The following is a 15,723-nucleotide window of genomic DNA, read 5'->3' as shown; positions in this document are numbered from 1 at the left end:
CTTAGTGCTGAGTATTTACAAGATCAATCTGCCCTCAGGATCACTAATCCATCCTCTCATCCAGGTGACTGAACTTCCACCCTTTGAGGCCAATTACTCCATATGGGGTCTGACCAAGCCTTTCGTAAGGTTATCCAGGTCAGAGAGCTGTAGCAGACAGACACAGGTTCTTCAGCCCAACTTCCCTGTGTTGACAGTTATGTGAGCTGTACTATTCCTGTTGGACTGTATTCGGCCCTTTCATTCTCCACCTTTCCCGTTACTACCTAGCGTGGAACAGTTAGCCAGTAACCCGGGGTCAAATCCCACACTGTCTGTAAGGAACATTCTGCCCGTATCTGCGTGGCTTTCCTCCAAGGGCTCGGATTTCCTCCCACCCTTCAGAAATTGTACCGGGGAGCAATGCTCCCTCTAATTTTTAGTAATCAGTATGCGCAAATTTTATTCTTGGGACACGCATAGCTTAGAGGAAACAGGGCTAGAGGAATTGGGGTGGCAGGGGTGGTCAATGGACAGCATAGGCTTGTGGGCCAAAGGGGCCTGTTACTGAGCTGCATGTCTAAATTCAAGTGTAATTGGTGGGGCACTTTCCTCATTCCATGTACCCACTACCCTCTGTGTGAATAGTCTGCTCACCTCATCTCCCCCTCACTTTAATCATGTGCCCTGTGGTTCTCGACTTCACTCATCAAACAATCAAGTCGACATCTACCCCAACAAAGTCCCTCGGCCTCCCAGGTTCGAGAGAGAATAGCCCAGCTATCCGATTCTTAAACCTCCCCTTGGGACATGAGTCATGGACGCTGTGTGGTATTGCAAGTCACTTTCGCACGAGTATTTTTGTGAATATTTATTATTTATCTGGTCTATTTATTGCCTCTTTTAATGTTCAATTGGTTTACAAACATAGATTTTCTATACGAGTACCTGTTGTGTTCTGCAGCAAGTAGGAATTTGGAGAATATGTACGACAATAAACTCATGACTTTCATCATTAACATCGAGGGGGTATTTAGACAGGGACATGTACAGGCGGGGAATGGAGGCAGAGACCTTGTGCAGGTGGGTGAGGTTTGTTTAATTTGACATTGTGTTTGGTGCAGACACCATGAGCCAAATGTTGTCTGGGTCTTGCTGGGTGCAGGCATGACTGGAGGGGCAGACACCAGGATGGAAAGACACCAGGCCCATCCCTGGAGGGGAGGACACCAGGATGGGTGGACACCAGGCCCTTCCCTGGAGGGGTAGAGGCCGGGCCCTTCCCTGGAGGGGCAGACGCCAGGATGGGAGGACACCAGGCCTTTCCCTGGAGGGGCAGGCACCAGGATGGGCGGGCACCAGGATGGGCGGGCACCAGGATGGGTGGACACCAAAATGGGAGGACACCAGGATGGGAGGACACCAGGATGGGAGGACACCAGACCCACCCCTGCCTGCACTGCCCACGCTCTGACCTCTGGCCCCAGTCGAGATGCTCTCCCTTCCCCCGACCAATTAGACTTCACTGATTGGCTGGGTTTTTTTGTCCAACACCCGTTCCCCAAATCTCCCTCACACTTTTGTCATCGAAAAACAAGAGGGGAAAGTCCAAAGCTGTGGAGTTTTGTGCCACCTCACCTCCCGCGTCCTTCCTCCTGAGTGGATTGACCTCCAGGTCTTCACTGATGGGAGACCCGGTGAGATAGAACGGGACGAATGGACTCCGGGCAGCCTGAGGGGGTTGGGGAGCAGAAAGGGGCTGCGACTTTGCCCGGTGCTGCCCTCCTGGACGCGGCGAGGTGTCCGTGCGCTGAACGTCCCACCACGAAGGTCAGGGGGACGGGCGATGGGCACACGCTGCCGGGACGGCGGGACCGCCGCTCTGCCCCTGCCCCTGTCCCTGCCCGCGCCGCGGCACCGTCTCCGAGCCCTGCGCGCTGAGCCGAGCGGCAGGAGGTGGTCTGCGTCCCCCGGGGGAAGAGGCTGCATCTCCCGGAGCGACTGGAGGGGCTTCGCCGGGCGACATCCTATTTCACCCCTTCCCCCTCCCTTCCGGAGGCTTTGCCTCGATGCTGTGATCTCCCGACTGCGGCTCCCTCCAATTAACAGTTGGCGCAGGAGCCGAGTGCGGCTGAAAGGCTGCCCGTCTTCCCGGGAATGTCCTCCGCCGGGCGAGCGGGCGACAGCGGCAGGGGGACGTGCGCCTGAGCTGAGCGCCGCTCCGCAGAGGGAGAGTCCTCGCCGCCCGTGCCCGCATCTCGGCAGCCTGGCGGAGGAGAGCAGGCGCCCGTCCCCCACCCCGCTCCTCGCTCAGTGGGGTGATGTTGCAGTTCCACCGCGGCACAAATCGCCGGACCTCGGGGTAAGTGTCTGTCTGGGGAAGGTGTGGGGACCTTGCCTTGTCTGCCGTGCTCGGAGGGTGTGCGCCAGCCTCTCTGCATGGGCGAGAGGGTGTCGACGTGTGTCTCTGTGTCTTTGTGTGGGTCTGTGGGGGGGTGTCTGTGTCTTGGTGAGTCTGTTGGATGTGTGTGTCAGTCTGTGTGTGTGGGGGGGTGTGTGTCAGTCTGTGTGTGTGGGGGGGTGTGTGTCAGTCTGTGTGGGGGGGGGTGTGTGTCAGTCTGTGTGTGTGGGGGGGTGTGTGTCAGTCTGTGTGTGTGGGGGGGTGTGTGTCAGTCTGTGTGTGTGGGGGGGTGTGTGTCAGTCTGTGTGTGTGGGGGGGTGTGTGTCAGTCTGTGTGGGGGGGGTGTGTGTCAGTCTGTGTGTGTGGGGGGGTGTGTGTCAGTCTGTGTGTGTGGGGGGGTGTGTGTCAGTCTGTGTGTGTGGGGGGGTGTGTGTCAGTGTGGGGGGGTGTGTGTCAGTCTGTGTGTGTGGGGGTATGTGTGTCAGTCTGTGCGTGTGGGGGGGTGTGTGCCAGTCTGTGTGTGTGGGGGGGTGTGTGCCAGTCTGTGTGTGTGTGCGTTTCTGTGCATTTCCGTGTGTGTGTATGACTGTGTTTGTGTGTGTGCATTTCTGTGTGTTTGTGTCATAGCCTGGTGCTTTCCTCCGTTATCTACGCGGGGAGCACAGACATGGAGAATGGGGCCAATCAAGAGGTTTAACGGTCTAAATGTAGTCTGATTCTGACGGTAAGCCAGATCCTGGTGTTATTTGCAGGTGTGTACACACATCGGGTTCGTGTTCCGTGTCACTCGTGTTGGGGGGGGGGGGGGGTGGTGCTATAAGGAGCTGCCTGGGCTGTGTTGGCTCTCCCGGGTGCGGAAAGGCGAGGACCACTCTCCCCCAGCCCCGAATCCGAGCAACTTTGCACCATCCTGGTGTCGTGCGTGGGCTGGGTTCGCCGCGGGTGGGACCTGCCTGCGCCCGGCACAGTCCGGGGACGAGGGGGCGAGTGGCCGGGGGTGCTGCAGGCCGCGCAGGCCACTGGGTGCGAGCAAGATTTTCACCAAGATGCGGTGGGACTGTGCAGGGGAGCAGTTTGACATTGAGACCATTTCTCCTGCCCCGCCGCGCAGACCTTCTCGCTGATTTTGGAGGTTGAAATCTGCTGAGATTCAGGCAGGAAAAACAGTGCCTGGAAAGGAAGAGAAAAAAAACGGAGGCCAAAGCTTGTCCTGATAGGAAAAATATTCCGGAGCCGCTCTGCCTTCGACCCATTAGAAAAAAATAACAGTTCCCAGGATCCCCTTCATTGCAGCAGATTCTAACTGTATCGACTGCCTCGACACCATTGGAGATGGGATCGGTCGGAAAGGGGGCTTGAACACAGGAGAGGGTGTCCTTCCCCAGGGCAGGACTGCAGGGTGTCTGTGTGGGGATTTTTGCATGTGTGTGTGTCTCTCCCTGCATGTGTGGGTGTGTATTTGCATCTGTGTGAGGGTGTCTGTGGGTCTCTATGTCTGCCTCTGTCGATTTGTGTGTGAGAATGTGTCTTTGCGTGTCTGTGTGCAGGGGTATGTGTCCACAGAAGGCACAGTGTGAGGAAGAAGGGTTCCATCCTCCTGATGGAAGGGGAGGGCCAGCAGTAACAGGGGCTCCACTGTGGAGGAGAGGATGCTGGAGATGGTCAGTGGGTCAGGCAGCATCTGCAGAGAGAGAAAGATTATACCTTCGGTCAGAATGGTGACAATGTTGGACCGAAGACATTGCTTGTTTCTGCTCCCATGGAGACACTGGCACTGTCTGACTTGCCCACATGCCCCTGGTGTTTCTGGGTGACTGTTCCTGTCGCTGGGCTCTGCTTCCACCTCTAAAAGGCTCGTGGGCCAGTATTTCTGTCTCGGTTCTCCCACTGCTGACTGGAGGACCCCTCAGAAGCAGGAGAGGGATCTGCCAAGAGTTTTACTGGTCAGCACAGCATTGTGGGCCAAAGGGCCTATACTATACTGTGCTGCAGTGTTCCATGCTCTGTGAGTTGGCCTGCTTGAGGCGGTGGGGATTTCCTGGAGGCTGCTGTCGCTGAGCCCCTGCCACCTGTGTTCACCTGTGCCTGTCATCACTTGCATTGAAACGGCCCTGGGATCAGATCTCACTCCAGCGACCTACACAACCTGACTCAAGCAATGAGGGAATGCTGAGATCCTGTCAGTGGATTCAAGGCACTACTGAATGCTCTTGAAGAACATTCTGCCAATCTTCTGCTTCCCATCTCTATTACCTGCAACGAATTTCTGAGAATTCTTCCACCACTTCATCCAAAAACAGAGCAGTCACCCCTCTCTCCGGAGTTGGCGTAGGTGATATCGCAACCCACCCATTGGTCTCATGCCCTGTCAAGTGTCCCAGCCAATGTATATTCCAAATTCCATTTATTGCAAATGGAAAGCAAGCAGATTATTTATTGGATTCTGTTTGGGTTCCTTATCGTGTACGTATTGGTTTCCCCATATCAGCTGTGCTAAGAATGACAGAGAACCCTTTGGATGCCCAGAGGATGGGAAAGGGGCATCATCTTTCTTTTCCAAAACTGAACTGTCCCCAAGGACACATAAGAGAGAGGTAACGAGAAGCAGGCACATTCTGATCCAGTAAATGGCAAGGGACAGGGTTGATGTGGATGGACAGGTGATTGGTTGAACCACTCCCTCGTTGCCTGAGTGATTGGGAAGGGGTTTGGAGATGGAGAAACAGGCAGAATCTTCATTCGCACCACGGGACTGATTGTTCTCGATGAGTGAGAGGAGGTTCTCTGTGCAGTGAACAAAAGATGGAACTCTGAGATTTATTTCTGTTGATGGGATCCTAGGCAGCTTGGCCATAGTAAAAACACGATAGAGTTGGGAAGCAGAATATTGCTAGAATGCTCTTCAAGAGCATTCAATAGTGCCTTTGAATCTTCCCTGTCCACTGACAGGATCTCAGCAGGTCAAACAGTATCCTTTCTATCTCAAAGATAAAGATACAAAACCAATGTTTCAGGCTTGTGTATGGGTAAAATGTTAGCAGGTGCCTGAACTAAGGCATGGCCATAGGTTATGCGAGGTGATCCTGTGTGGAAGAGAATGCATGATTGGATGGATAATTTTGTTGAATCAGCTTTGTTCTCATGTTCAAGCTGTTGAATCAAAGCCCATTCTATGAATCTCTGGGAAATGTTTCCTCTGTCTGCGTTCAATGCACGGGGCACCCAGTGGTGGAACCACATCTTCAGTCAGGGCACTGGGTGGCAGCCTAGACCAGTACAAAGCAGCTCTGCTTCAGATAATGGTGCAACTTCTGTTTAGTTGATGTAGCTTTTATTTTACCAACTCAAACTGAACCAGATTTCAAACTGCTTAAGCTGAGCTGCCTCTTGCTGCAGTATGCTAAGGTCAAGTTGAGAAAGGTCTTTCAACCGTTTCGATCTGATCAGAATAGAACCTGCTGCCTGTGGCTCCCAAATGGGCAGATGGGCAGTCTTTGCTGAACCTCTCATCTGAAGAGTGCCTCCTACCACCATGCAGCACTCCCACCTGACCAGACCGAGGCCAGATCTACAAGCTGCCTCTCCAGAACATGATTTGGAACCCAATGTCTGGCTGAAGTTGAACTGACTCAGTGGGGTGGAAGAACATGTCCTTGGTCTAACCCACTGGTTCTTAACTTTTTTTTCCCCACTCATATACCTCCTTGAGTAATCCCTAAACCACAGAGCACCTATATCATAGATGCCATGGGTGCTTGGTGAGGAATTACTTAAGGTGAGTGGGGGGTGGGGGGGGGGGGTGGAGGTTGTGAGCCTCTGGTCTAATCTACTGGCAGAGGTCTCCCTTCTCTTGTCTCAGATTGATGAAGATTTCAAGTCAAGTCACCTTTATTTATCATTCATACCATGAACGATAAAGATGAGAGAGCATTTCTTCAAGACCACAGAGCAGATTTATATAAATATAAATTCAAATATTAAGACGTCTACACTAGAAATCCACTGTACACTATCCACATCCGTTCTGGGAGGTCAGGAGCCTTCGGTATGTTGGGAAGAAACTGTTGTCCAATCTGGACACAAGGTTCCGAGTGCTACGGTACCTTCTGCCAGATGGCAGAAGGGAGAAAAGCTTTCATGAGGGGTGTGGGGAGACCTTCACAATGTTTATTGCCTTTCACCTGCATCGAATGTTGTAGATGTCCTTCATGGTAGGAAGAGAGGCCCCAATGATCTTTTCCGCTGACTTCACTGTCCTCTGCAGGGCCTCGCGTCCCAAGGGGGTACAGCTTCCAAACCAGGTGGTGATGTAGTTGCGCAGGATGCTCTCAATATATCCTGTGTAGAATGTAGTGAGGATGGAGGGTGGGTAATGAACTTTTCTCGGCCTTCGCAGAAAGTAGTGATGATGCTGGGCTTTCTTGGTTATGGTGCTGTGTTGAGGGAGTAGGAGAGATACAGGTACATAATCCTTTATTCAGACACCTAAAATCTGGAAAACTCCAAAAACCGGCATTTTTTTCCTGGTGCTGATACAGTGGAGGGAGAGAGAGAGAAAGACAGCACCCGCGACTCGGGTGGGCGGGGAGGGGGAAAGGAGAGAGATGGCAGCGTGACTCGGGTGGAGGGGGAGGAGAGAGAGAGAGAGATGGCAGCCTGACTCAGTTGGGCGGGGAGAAGAGAGATGGCAATGTAACTCGGGCAGGGGTGAGAGAGACGGCAGTGAGACTTGGGTGGGCAAGGGGTAGAGAGACGCCAGGCAACTGGAAGGGGTTGGATACGGTAGCACCATTCGGATGGGCTTAAATCTGGGGCAGCTGGCTTTTGTTCTAAACTCCAGAAAAATCCAAAATTTGGAACATATTGTCCCCCAAGGGTTCCAGATAAAGGATTGTGTACCTGTATCAGATTTATTGTCAGGTACATACATGACATCACATACAACCCTGAGATTCCTTTTTCCCGCAGGCACGGCAGAATTACCACTAATTGGTAGTGCAAATAATAAACTGTACGCAGCATAAACGTGAACAAACTGCAATACAGAGAGAACAAAAAGAAAATCAATAAAGTGCACAAATATGAGTCCCTGATTGAGTTTGATGTAGAGGAGTCTGATGGTGGAGGGGGAGCAGCTGTTCCTGAACCTGGGGGTGCGAGTCTTGTGGCACCGAGACCTCTTTCCTGATGGCAGCATCGAGAACAGAGCGTGTGCTGGGTGATGTGGATCCTTGATGATTGCTGCTGCTCTCCGACAGCAGTGTTCCCTGTAGATGTTCTCAATGGTGGGGAGGGTTTTGCCTGTGATGTCCTGTGCTGTGTCCATTATGCTTTGGAGGGCTTTACGCTCAGGTTTAATACTGCAATTGGCAGCACATGTAAACACTGCCTTCATAACTGCATCTACACAAGTACCATCTATCTATCCCTGTGGTTCTCAACCTTTTACTTTCTACTCACACCACCTTAAGTAATCCCTTAATAACCACAGAGCACCTATGGTGTAGGATGGTATCAGACACCAAGGGATGTAAGGGATTACCGAAGGTGGTATGTGAGTGGAAACATAAAGGTTGGGAATCACTGATCTATCTAGTTAGATAGATCATAGAGCAACAACAAGTCTTTGCATGTCTCTGAAGCTACTGCCTGTTAATGTGCTCTGACAGTCTGGAAACTCATCACATCTTCCAAATGACATCGCTGAGCTGTGCGCACCTCTCCCGGGGGGATGTGTGGGTGTCCCATTCCCCTCTCTTGGGGGGGGCCTGTGTGGGGGTCCCCTAACCCCTCCTCTCTTCTGGGCAGCTGTGTGGAGGTCCCATTCCCCTCTACCGGGGAGGGGGGAGACGGACTATGTGGGCGTTCCATTCCCCTCTCCTGGGGGGGGCTGTGTGAGGGTTCCCCTTCCCTCTCCCTGGGGCTGTGTGTGAGGGTCATTTACCCCCTCCCCTGAGGCTGTGTGTGGGTCCCCTTTCCCCTCACCACTTCCCCAGGGCTGAGTGGGAGTCCCCCTCCTGTTCCCCTCCCCTGTGGCTGTGTAGGGGTGCTGTCCTGATACAAGGGGTGCTGTTCAGTAGGACGGGGACCTGGACCTTTTTCCTCACTTAACCAATGTCGGCCAACCTGAGAGAGACATTATTCATCTAATTTGTTATTTCACGATTCACTGACTTCAAATTGCCCCTCGTATTTGCTGTCTTGAAATGTGAAGGTTAAAAAATGGATTGTCAGATGCATTCAGACATGCAGAGATAAGCGTTGGGATTGTGCAGGATCTTTTGACATTATATTTGGGCAGCTTTAATATAAAGTGAGAGCTGAAAAGTCTGCCCACCATTTTCCGGAGTTTCCTGCAGGCAACTGGGCATTGTTTTCTGAGGTTGTGGCTCTGGCTGTTCTGGGTGTCCTTGAGTAGGTGACGTGTTGCCCCCTTCATATTGCTGAGGTCTGATGCAATCTAAAATCTTTGCTGTCCACCAGGATGCCAATTTGAGAAGCAGAACGGTCACTTCCGTTGTTCTGCCTCTTCCTTCAAACTCCGTCACAGTGCATCAGGAAGGAAACAGGTGGTCATTCGGAGTCTGGTCGACAACTTGCCAATTTGCTGTTCCCCACCACTTGCCATCCTCCCAAGTGCTAAAGGGGCAATCACACATGATGCAGACTGCAGCCTCTATGTGGGTGGGGTGCCAATAAGGTGGGTTGTGCCTTGACCCGTGGACTATGGAACAGCTCCTGCAATTGCACAGAGCTTAGAAGTGTTGCTGGATGTGACGAAGTCCAGTTTATTGTCATCTGATTGGTGAAAGTAAACTGGACTTCGTCCCATCCAGTTAATCTGGTGTTTCATCTTGCCCAGGGTTGGAATTGAAGCAGGGTCTTCCACGGTGAGTCAAGTCAAGTTTGTAGTCATCTGATTGCAACCCAACAAAACTGAGTTCTCTGGTCTTCTATGCAAAACACACAAACAGCCATAACACACATACAGACAAGCAATACATGTGAAAGGCAAATAAATAAATATTTGTACACGTGAGGTCTTGGAGGGTCAGTGTGAGCAGTTCCTTTGGTCGTTCACCATTCTCACTGCCCGTGGGAAGAAGCTGTTCCTCAGCCTGGTGGCGCTGGCTCTTATCTCCTGGATCTCTTCCCCGACAGGAGCAGCTGAAAGATGCTGTGTGCGGGGTGGAAGGGGTCCTCAATGATGTTGCACGCCCTCTTCAGACAACGATCCTGGTAGATCTCATTGATTGTGGAGGGAAGGCAGTGTGGAGGAGATTAGACAGGTGATCATGTGACAAGCATTAGCTCAGAGTGCAGTAGGGACACTCACTCTGTGGCTCAGACCACCTGTGATCCACCTCTTAATGTCCATGGAAGTCATGTTTCTTGAGAGCTCTTGGAACTGTGTTCGTTGAGGCAAGGTCACAATCTAACCTCTGTAGGAGGGGAACTGTTAGGGATGTTGAGGATTTCCCCAATCTAACCTCTGTAGAAGAGGGGAACTGTTTGGGGTGTAGAGGATGTTCCCAATCTAACCTCTGTAGGAGGGGAACTGTTTGGGATGTTGTGGATTTCCCCAATCTAACCTCTGTAGAAGAGGGGAACTGTTTGGGGTGTAGAGGATGTTCCCAATCTAACCTCTGTAGGAGGGGAACTGTTTGGGATGTTGAGGATTTCCCCAATCTAACCTCTGTAGAAGAGGGGAACTGTTTGGGGTGTAGAGGATGTTCCCAATCTAACCTCTGTAGGAGGGGAACTGTTTGGGATGTTGTGGATTTCCCCAATCTAACCTCTGTAGAAGAGGGGAACTGTTTGGGGTGTAGAGGATGTTCCCAATCTAACCTCTGTAGGAGGGGAACTGTTTGGGATGTTGAGGATTTCCCCAATCTAACCTCTGTAGAAGAGGGGAACTGTTTGGGGTGTAGAGGATGTTCCCAATCTAACCTCTGTAGGAGGGGAACTGTTAGGGATGTCGAGGATTTCCCCAATCTAACCTCTGTAGAAGAGGGGAACTGTTTGGGGTGTAGAGGATGTTCCCAATCTAACCTCTGTAGGAGGGGAACTGTTTGGGATGTCGAGGATTTCCCCAATCTAACCTCTGTAGAAGAGGGGAACTGTTTGGGGTGTAGAGGATGTTCCCAATCTAACCTCTGTAGGAGGGGAACTGTTTGGGATGTTGAGGATTTCCCCAATCTAACCTCTGTAGAAGAGGGGAACTGTTTGGGGTGTAGAGGATGTTCCCAATCTAACCTCTGTAGGAGGGGAACTGTTTGGGATGTTGAGGATATCCCCAAGCTCTACCCTTTGTAGCCACAATATTTGTGTGAATGTTCCTGTTCAGTTTCTGGTCAGTGGAGACCACGTATGACAGGGACCTGCTCATGACGGAATTCACAGACCAGATGTGGTTCAGCGGTAGTTGAATCTGGTGACCAAGGGTGGTAGTGATTCCGGAGTAGAGCAGTGGTGCTGTCAGGCCAAAGGCCACAATGTCGTTTGCAGCAGGTTTATTATTTACAGGATGCAGACTATTGAGATGGGCAAAGAGGTCTCCCTTTCGGAGACTCTGGGACTGCATATGCTGAATTTAGAATAATGAGAGCGGTTCTTATAGACATGTATAAAATTATGAAAGGCATAGATAAGATAGAGGTAGGTAAGTTGTTCCCATGGGTGGGGGAGACCAGAACTAGGGGACATGGCCTCAAGATCCAGGATAGTAGATTTAGGACAGAGATGAGGAGGAACTGCTTTTCCCAGAGGTTGGTGAATCTGTGGAATTCGCTGCCCATTGAAGCAGTGGTGGCGACCTCAGTAAGCATACTTAAGAGCAGGTTGGATAGAATTTTACATCGTAGAAGAATTAAGGGATGTGGGGAAAAGGCAGGTCAGTGGGGATGATCTCATCATCAGATCTCTTTGAATGGCAGAGCAGGCTTGAAGGGCTGAATGGCCGACTCCTGCTCCTCGTTGTTATGTTCTTAAGAGGGGACGGTGCCATCCCTGGCAAAGGAAGCACATTGTCTCATCGAGGCCACGCCAACTCCATCACTAGTGCCAGGTTTTAACACCATTCCATTTTCAATTGATGTGAGGATTGTGTGAAAGGCCATGTTGACCAGTGCTGCTGTCTGCATATGGCTGCAGAGCGAGGTGCACAGAGCACGGCATCATGAGAGAGTATGGTCACTGATTACAGTCGAGATGGCCATCTCTGGAACTAATTGAAAAGGACATTCCAAGAATCAGCTTAATCACAAATTATGAAAATTTAATCTATAACATTCAGATAAATTTTCACATGATCTAAATGGATTATCGTGGTGTTTGGTTCCCAGAGCAAGTCAGTACTGTAGTTCTGACCAGTATTTAATCTAATATTACTGATCTCACTCATCTGCTGTCCAGATTAAAATGTTTTCTTCAGGGCCTGTGGAAACAGATGTATCTTGATGCTGATTAGGGAAACATTACAGGATCCTAAGCATTACCGTCGTGATTGTAATCGGAGGAAAACACCTTGTTTTTTCAGTTCACATCCCTTGTGCAAGTCTAACACAGCGGAGATGTGTGGTGTTGGTCATTGTACACTACTCTGTGAAATGTTCCCAAGGCAAGGAGGAATCAGGGGCGCACAACAAAAAATGCCCCATATATGGTGAAATGCTACAAACCTCTTCTTCAGTTCCCCTTGGGATCCATCCTTTTCCTATATCCTGACCCAGTTCCTTCACACACAAACGCTTTCACCCAGTGGCTGTAATAAGCCAGTGTATCCTGCTGGTAGGAAACCTGGTATTGATTGATCTGCGTGTGATGCTGAACAAACAGGAATCAGAATCCAATTTATTGTCATGAACGTCACAAAATTTGTTGTTTTGCGGCAGCGTCATGGTGTAAACATGTACATAAACCACCTTACAAAATAAATAAAAATACTGCACGAAAAAGTCCAAGTGTCTGTGGTTCATTGATCATTCAGGAATCTGATGGCAGAGAGGAAAAAGCTGTCCTTGTGCCGCTGAGTGCTCGTCTTCAGGCTCCTGGATATTTTTCCCGATGGTAGGAGAGTGAAGAGAACGTGGCCTGGCTGGTGGTGGGGGTGGGGGGGGGGGGTCTTTGAGGATAGAGGCTGCTTTTTAAGGACACTGCCTCATGTAGGTGTTCTCGATAGAGTGAAGTCTAGTGCCTGTGATGTTGCAGGCAGAGTTAACAACCCTCTGGAGTTTATTCTTGTCCTGAGTGTTTGCGCCTCCGTACCAGGCAGTGATACAATGAACCACAATAGTCTCCACAGTACACCTATAGAAGTTTTCAGAGACCTACCGACCCTCTGGAGTTGTCCTGAGTGTTGGCACCTCCATACCAGGCCGTGATACAATGAACCACAACAGTCTCCACAGTACACCTATAGAAGTTTTTGGAGACCTACAAAATCTCCTCAGACTCCTCATAACTATAGCCTTTGGCCAGCCTTCTTCATGATGGCATCAACATGGAGGCTGAGGACAGATCCTCAGATGTTAACGCCCAGGAATTTGAAAGTTCTTGACCCTCGCCACTGCTGAACCCTTGATGAGGACTAGTTCATATTCCCCTAACTTCCTCCTCAAGACCACAATCATCTCCTTGGTTTTGCTAACATTGAGTGCAAGATTGTTGGCATGACACCACTCAATGAGCTGATCTATCTCCTTCCTGTACGCTTCTTCACTTCTGTTTGTGATTCTGTTGACAACCGTGGTGTCATCTGCAAATTTGTAGATAGCATTGGAATTGTGCCTGGCCTCGCCATCTTGGGTGTATAGAGAGTGGGCTAAGCACGCATCCTGAGTGAGGAGGAGACATGGTTTACAATTCCAATCCCTGGTTCTTGACGCTATGTTCCCTAGTCATCTTCCCCTCCAATGGAAACATCTCACCTACCTCAATCTTATCAATGCCTTTCATAATTTTATACATTTCTAAAGATTCCCTCTCATTCTTCTAAATTTAGTGAGTACTGTCCCAGACAACTCCATCTCTTCTTAGAGGCTAACCCCTCATCTCTGGAATCAACCTGGTGAACCTCCTCTTTTTACCTTTGTGGCTAGTTGATTGGATGAGGAGCCAGTGGTCTTGAGTGTTGATGATCTGAATCCCACCATGGCAACTGGTGAATTGAAATTTAGATTAATAATCATAATGTAACTGTAACGGTAAGATTCACCAAGTCCCTCATTCCCCTGAGCAACAGAAGGTGATCCACTACCATCTCCCAGTGTGGGCTGCACGTGATTCCAGATGGTACCATCTCCATTCATTCATAACCTCCCTCTGAACTACCCTTTAACGTACACTAGAAATCCTCCAGACAGTCGTGCCGTGCATCTGCTGTTCATTTTCTCTGAGGTCTTCAAAGGTTTCTATTCCTTTTAGACATATAGCAGGGTTACAGGCCCTTTCAGCCCACGAGTCTGTGCTCCCCAATGACACCCAATTAACCTACACCCCAGTACATTTTGAACGGCGAGAGGGAACCGGAGCCCCTGGGGAAAACCCACGGGGAAAACATACAAACTCTTTACAGACAGCGCGGGATTTGAACCCTGGACCTGATCGCTAGTGCCTGTAACAATGTTGTTCTGATCTCTACCCCAACCATGCCACCCCTACGTGGAGATGGGAACTGTTCTCCATGTGTCCCCGTGTACCTTGAGTTTAAGTGCTCTGCATATCAATTCCATGCAGCAAGAACTGAGCTCATTGACTAATTCTCTTTCCATATCCACACGAGGTTGCGTATCTGTCTGCCCAGATCCCTCAGTCCCCCCACTCTACGATTCAACACACTGTGATACTTACAACACCACCTCACTTCATGCTTATTTACCACATTAAAGGAGATTACTTCAAAATTTGTTTAGATTTGATAAATATACAGAATAAAAGTAATGACTCGTACTGAAATTATTAATATTAATGTACAGACACTGTTCTTGTATGCTGTACCAAGAACCTAATTGTGAGATCATTAGCTTGCTAAATTAGCCTTTGTTAAAATAATCATTCACTTTACATTTGTCTCCATTGGGATTTTCCAGATGAGGGGATCTTTTAATCCCCTCAGTTTACGAAAACCCAAACTCTAGGTTTTATTTGTAGAGCATCTGGAGGACTGGTGTGGTGGCCGGGCAGCTGCAGAGTGTTTGAATTTACCACAAGGGGCTTGGGTTCTAAAGTGTTCTTCCATCGGGAATGTGCACCAACTTTGGTAACTGCAGTCCAGGAGTCTATCACCTCTGGAGAGATTAAAGTTGAAAGAAGATTTAAGAGAAATTAGAAACTAATGACACGATTCCAGAAAGGAAAACAGTTTTTACAAACTTGAAAGAGTTCTCTGAAGAGGGGGGTTAGAGAGATGTGTGGTGTTTTTACAAAACCTAAATTGAGACATACACCACAGTAACAGGCCCTTCCAGCCCACAAGCCAGTGCCGCCCAATTAAACTACAACCACCGTCCGTTTTGAAGGGTGGGAGGAAATCAGAGCGCCTGAGGAAACCCATGCAGACACGGGGAAAATGTACAAATTCCTTACAGACAGTGCCGGATTCGAACCCAGGTCGCGCGTGCTGAAATAGCTTTGAGCCGCTTGCTATAGTAAGTGTGGCACCCCTGCTGTGCCATACCATCTTCATGGAGGTTGTTAGTAAGGATCAAAAGCCAATCAGAGAAGACATCCTGTGAGGAGCATTTGAATGCTCTTGGCCTGTACCCATTGGAATTTGGGTCAATGAGGGAGTTTCTCATTGAAACATTTGTATGTTGAAAGCCCTGAACAGAGTAGAAAGGTTGTTGGAGAGTCTGGGACGAGAGCAGACAACCTCAGGACTGAAGGGCATTCGCTGAGAACAGAGATGAGGAGGAATATCTTGAGCCCAGAGGGTGGTGGAACTATGCAATTTGTGGAGGCCAGGTCATGTATTTAAGGCAGAGATTGTTGCTTAGCCAGGGCATCAAAGGTTACGGGGAGAAGGCTGGGCAGTGGGGCTGAGTGGGGAAATGGATCAGATTAAATAGTGGGGCAGACTCAATGGACTCAATGGCCTATTTCTTCTCCTATGTGTTTTGGTGTTATTAAGGTGCAGGTAATTATGAAGTAGACAACAAACTACTTGGAAGGAGGAGAGAGAATCGAGGAGATGGGGCCACCGTGATGGGAAATTTGCTGTGTGGTCTTGCAGAGTCCTGCTCAGTTTCATTATGTTCACGGGCCCCTGGGCAGGGACTCTGTGGCCCCTGCTGGTCACAGGCCTCCAAGCAGGGTCTCTGGCCCCGCTGGTCATGGGCCCCCAG

General features: G+C 49.9%; 1 protein-coding gene across 2 annotated transcripts in view; it reads left to right on the top strand.

The window, feature by feature from the left end:
* The window catches only part of LOC138745403 (leucine-rich repeat and immunoglobulin-like domain-containing nogo receptor-interacting protein 1), a 157,802-nt gene that overhangs the window by 17,147 nt on the left and 124,932 nt on the right, over positions 1-15,723 (top strand). The window contains exon 1 of one of the 2 annotated variants that reach the window (XM_069902399.1): positions 2,100-2,341. The exons of the other annotated variant lie outside the window; for it this stretch is intronic. The gene's annotated coding sequence lies outside the window, so the exon portion shown is untranslated. Of the gene's footprint in view, positions 1-2,099; positions 2,342-15,723 lie in introns of those variants that run through there. 2 annotated transcript variants of the gene reach the window in all.

Source organism: Narcine bancroftii, chromosome 11 (genome assembly GCF_036971445.1).
Source record: "Narcine bancroftii isolate sNarBan1 chromosome 11, sNarBan1.hap1, whole genome shotgun sequence".
Taxonomy (NCBI): domain Eukaryota; kingdom Metazoa; phylum Chordata; class Chondrichthyes; order Torpediniformes; family Narcinidae; genus Narcine; species Narcine bancroftii.
This window is presented reverse-complemented; position numbering and strand designations above follow the sequence as displayed.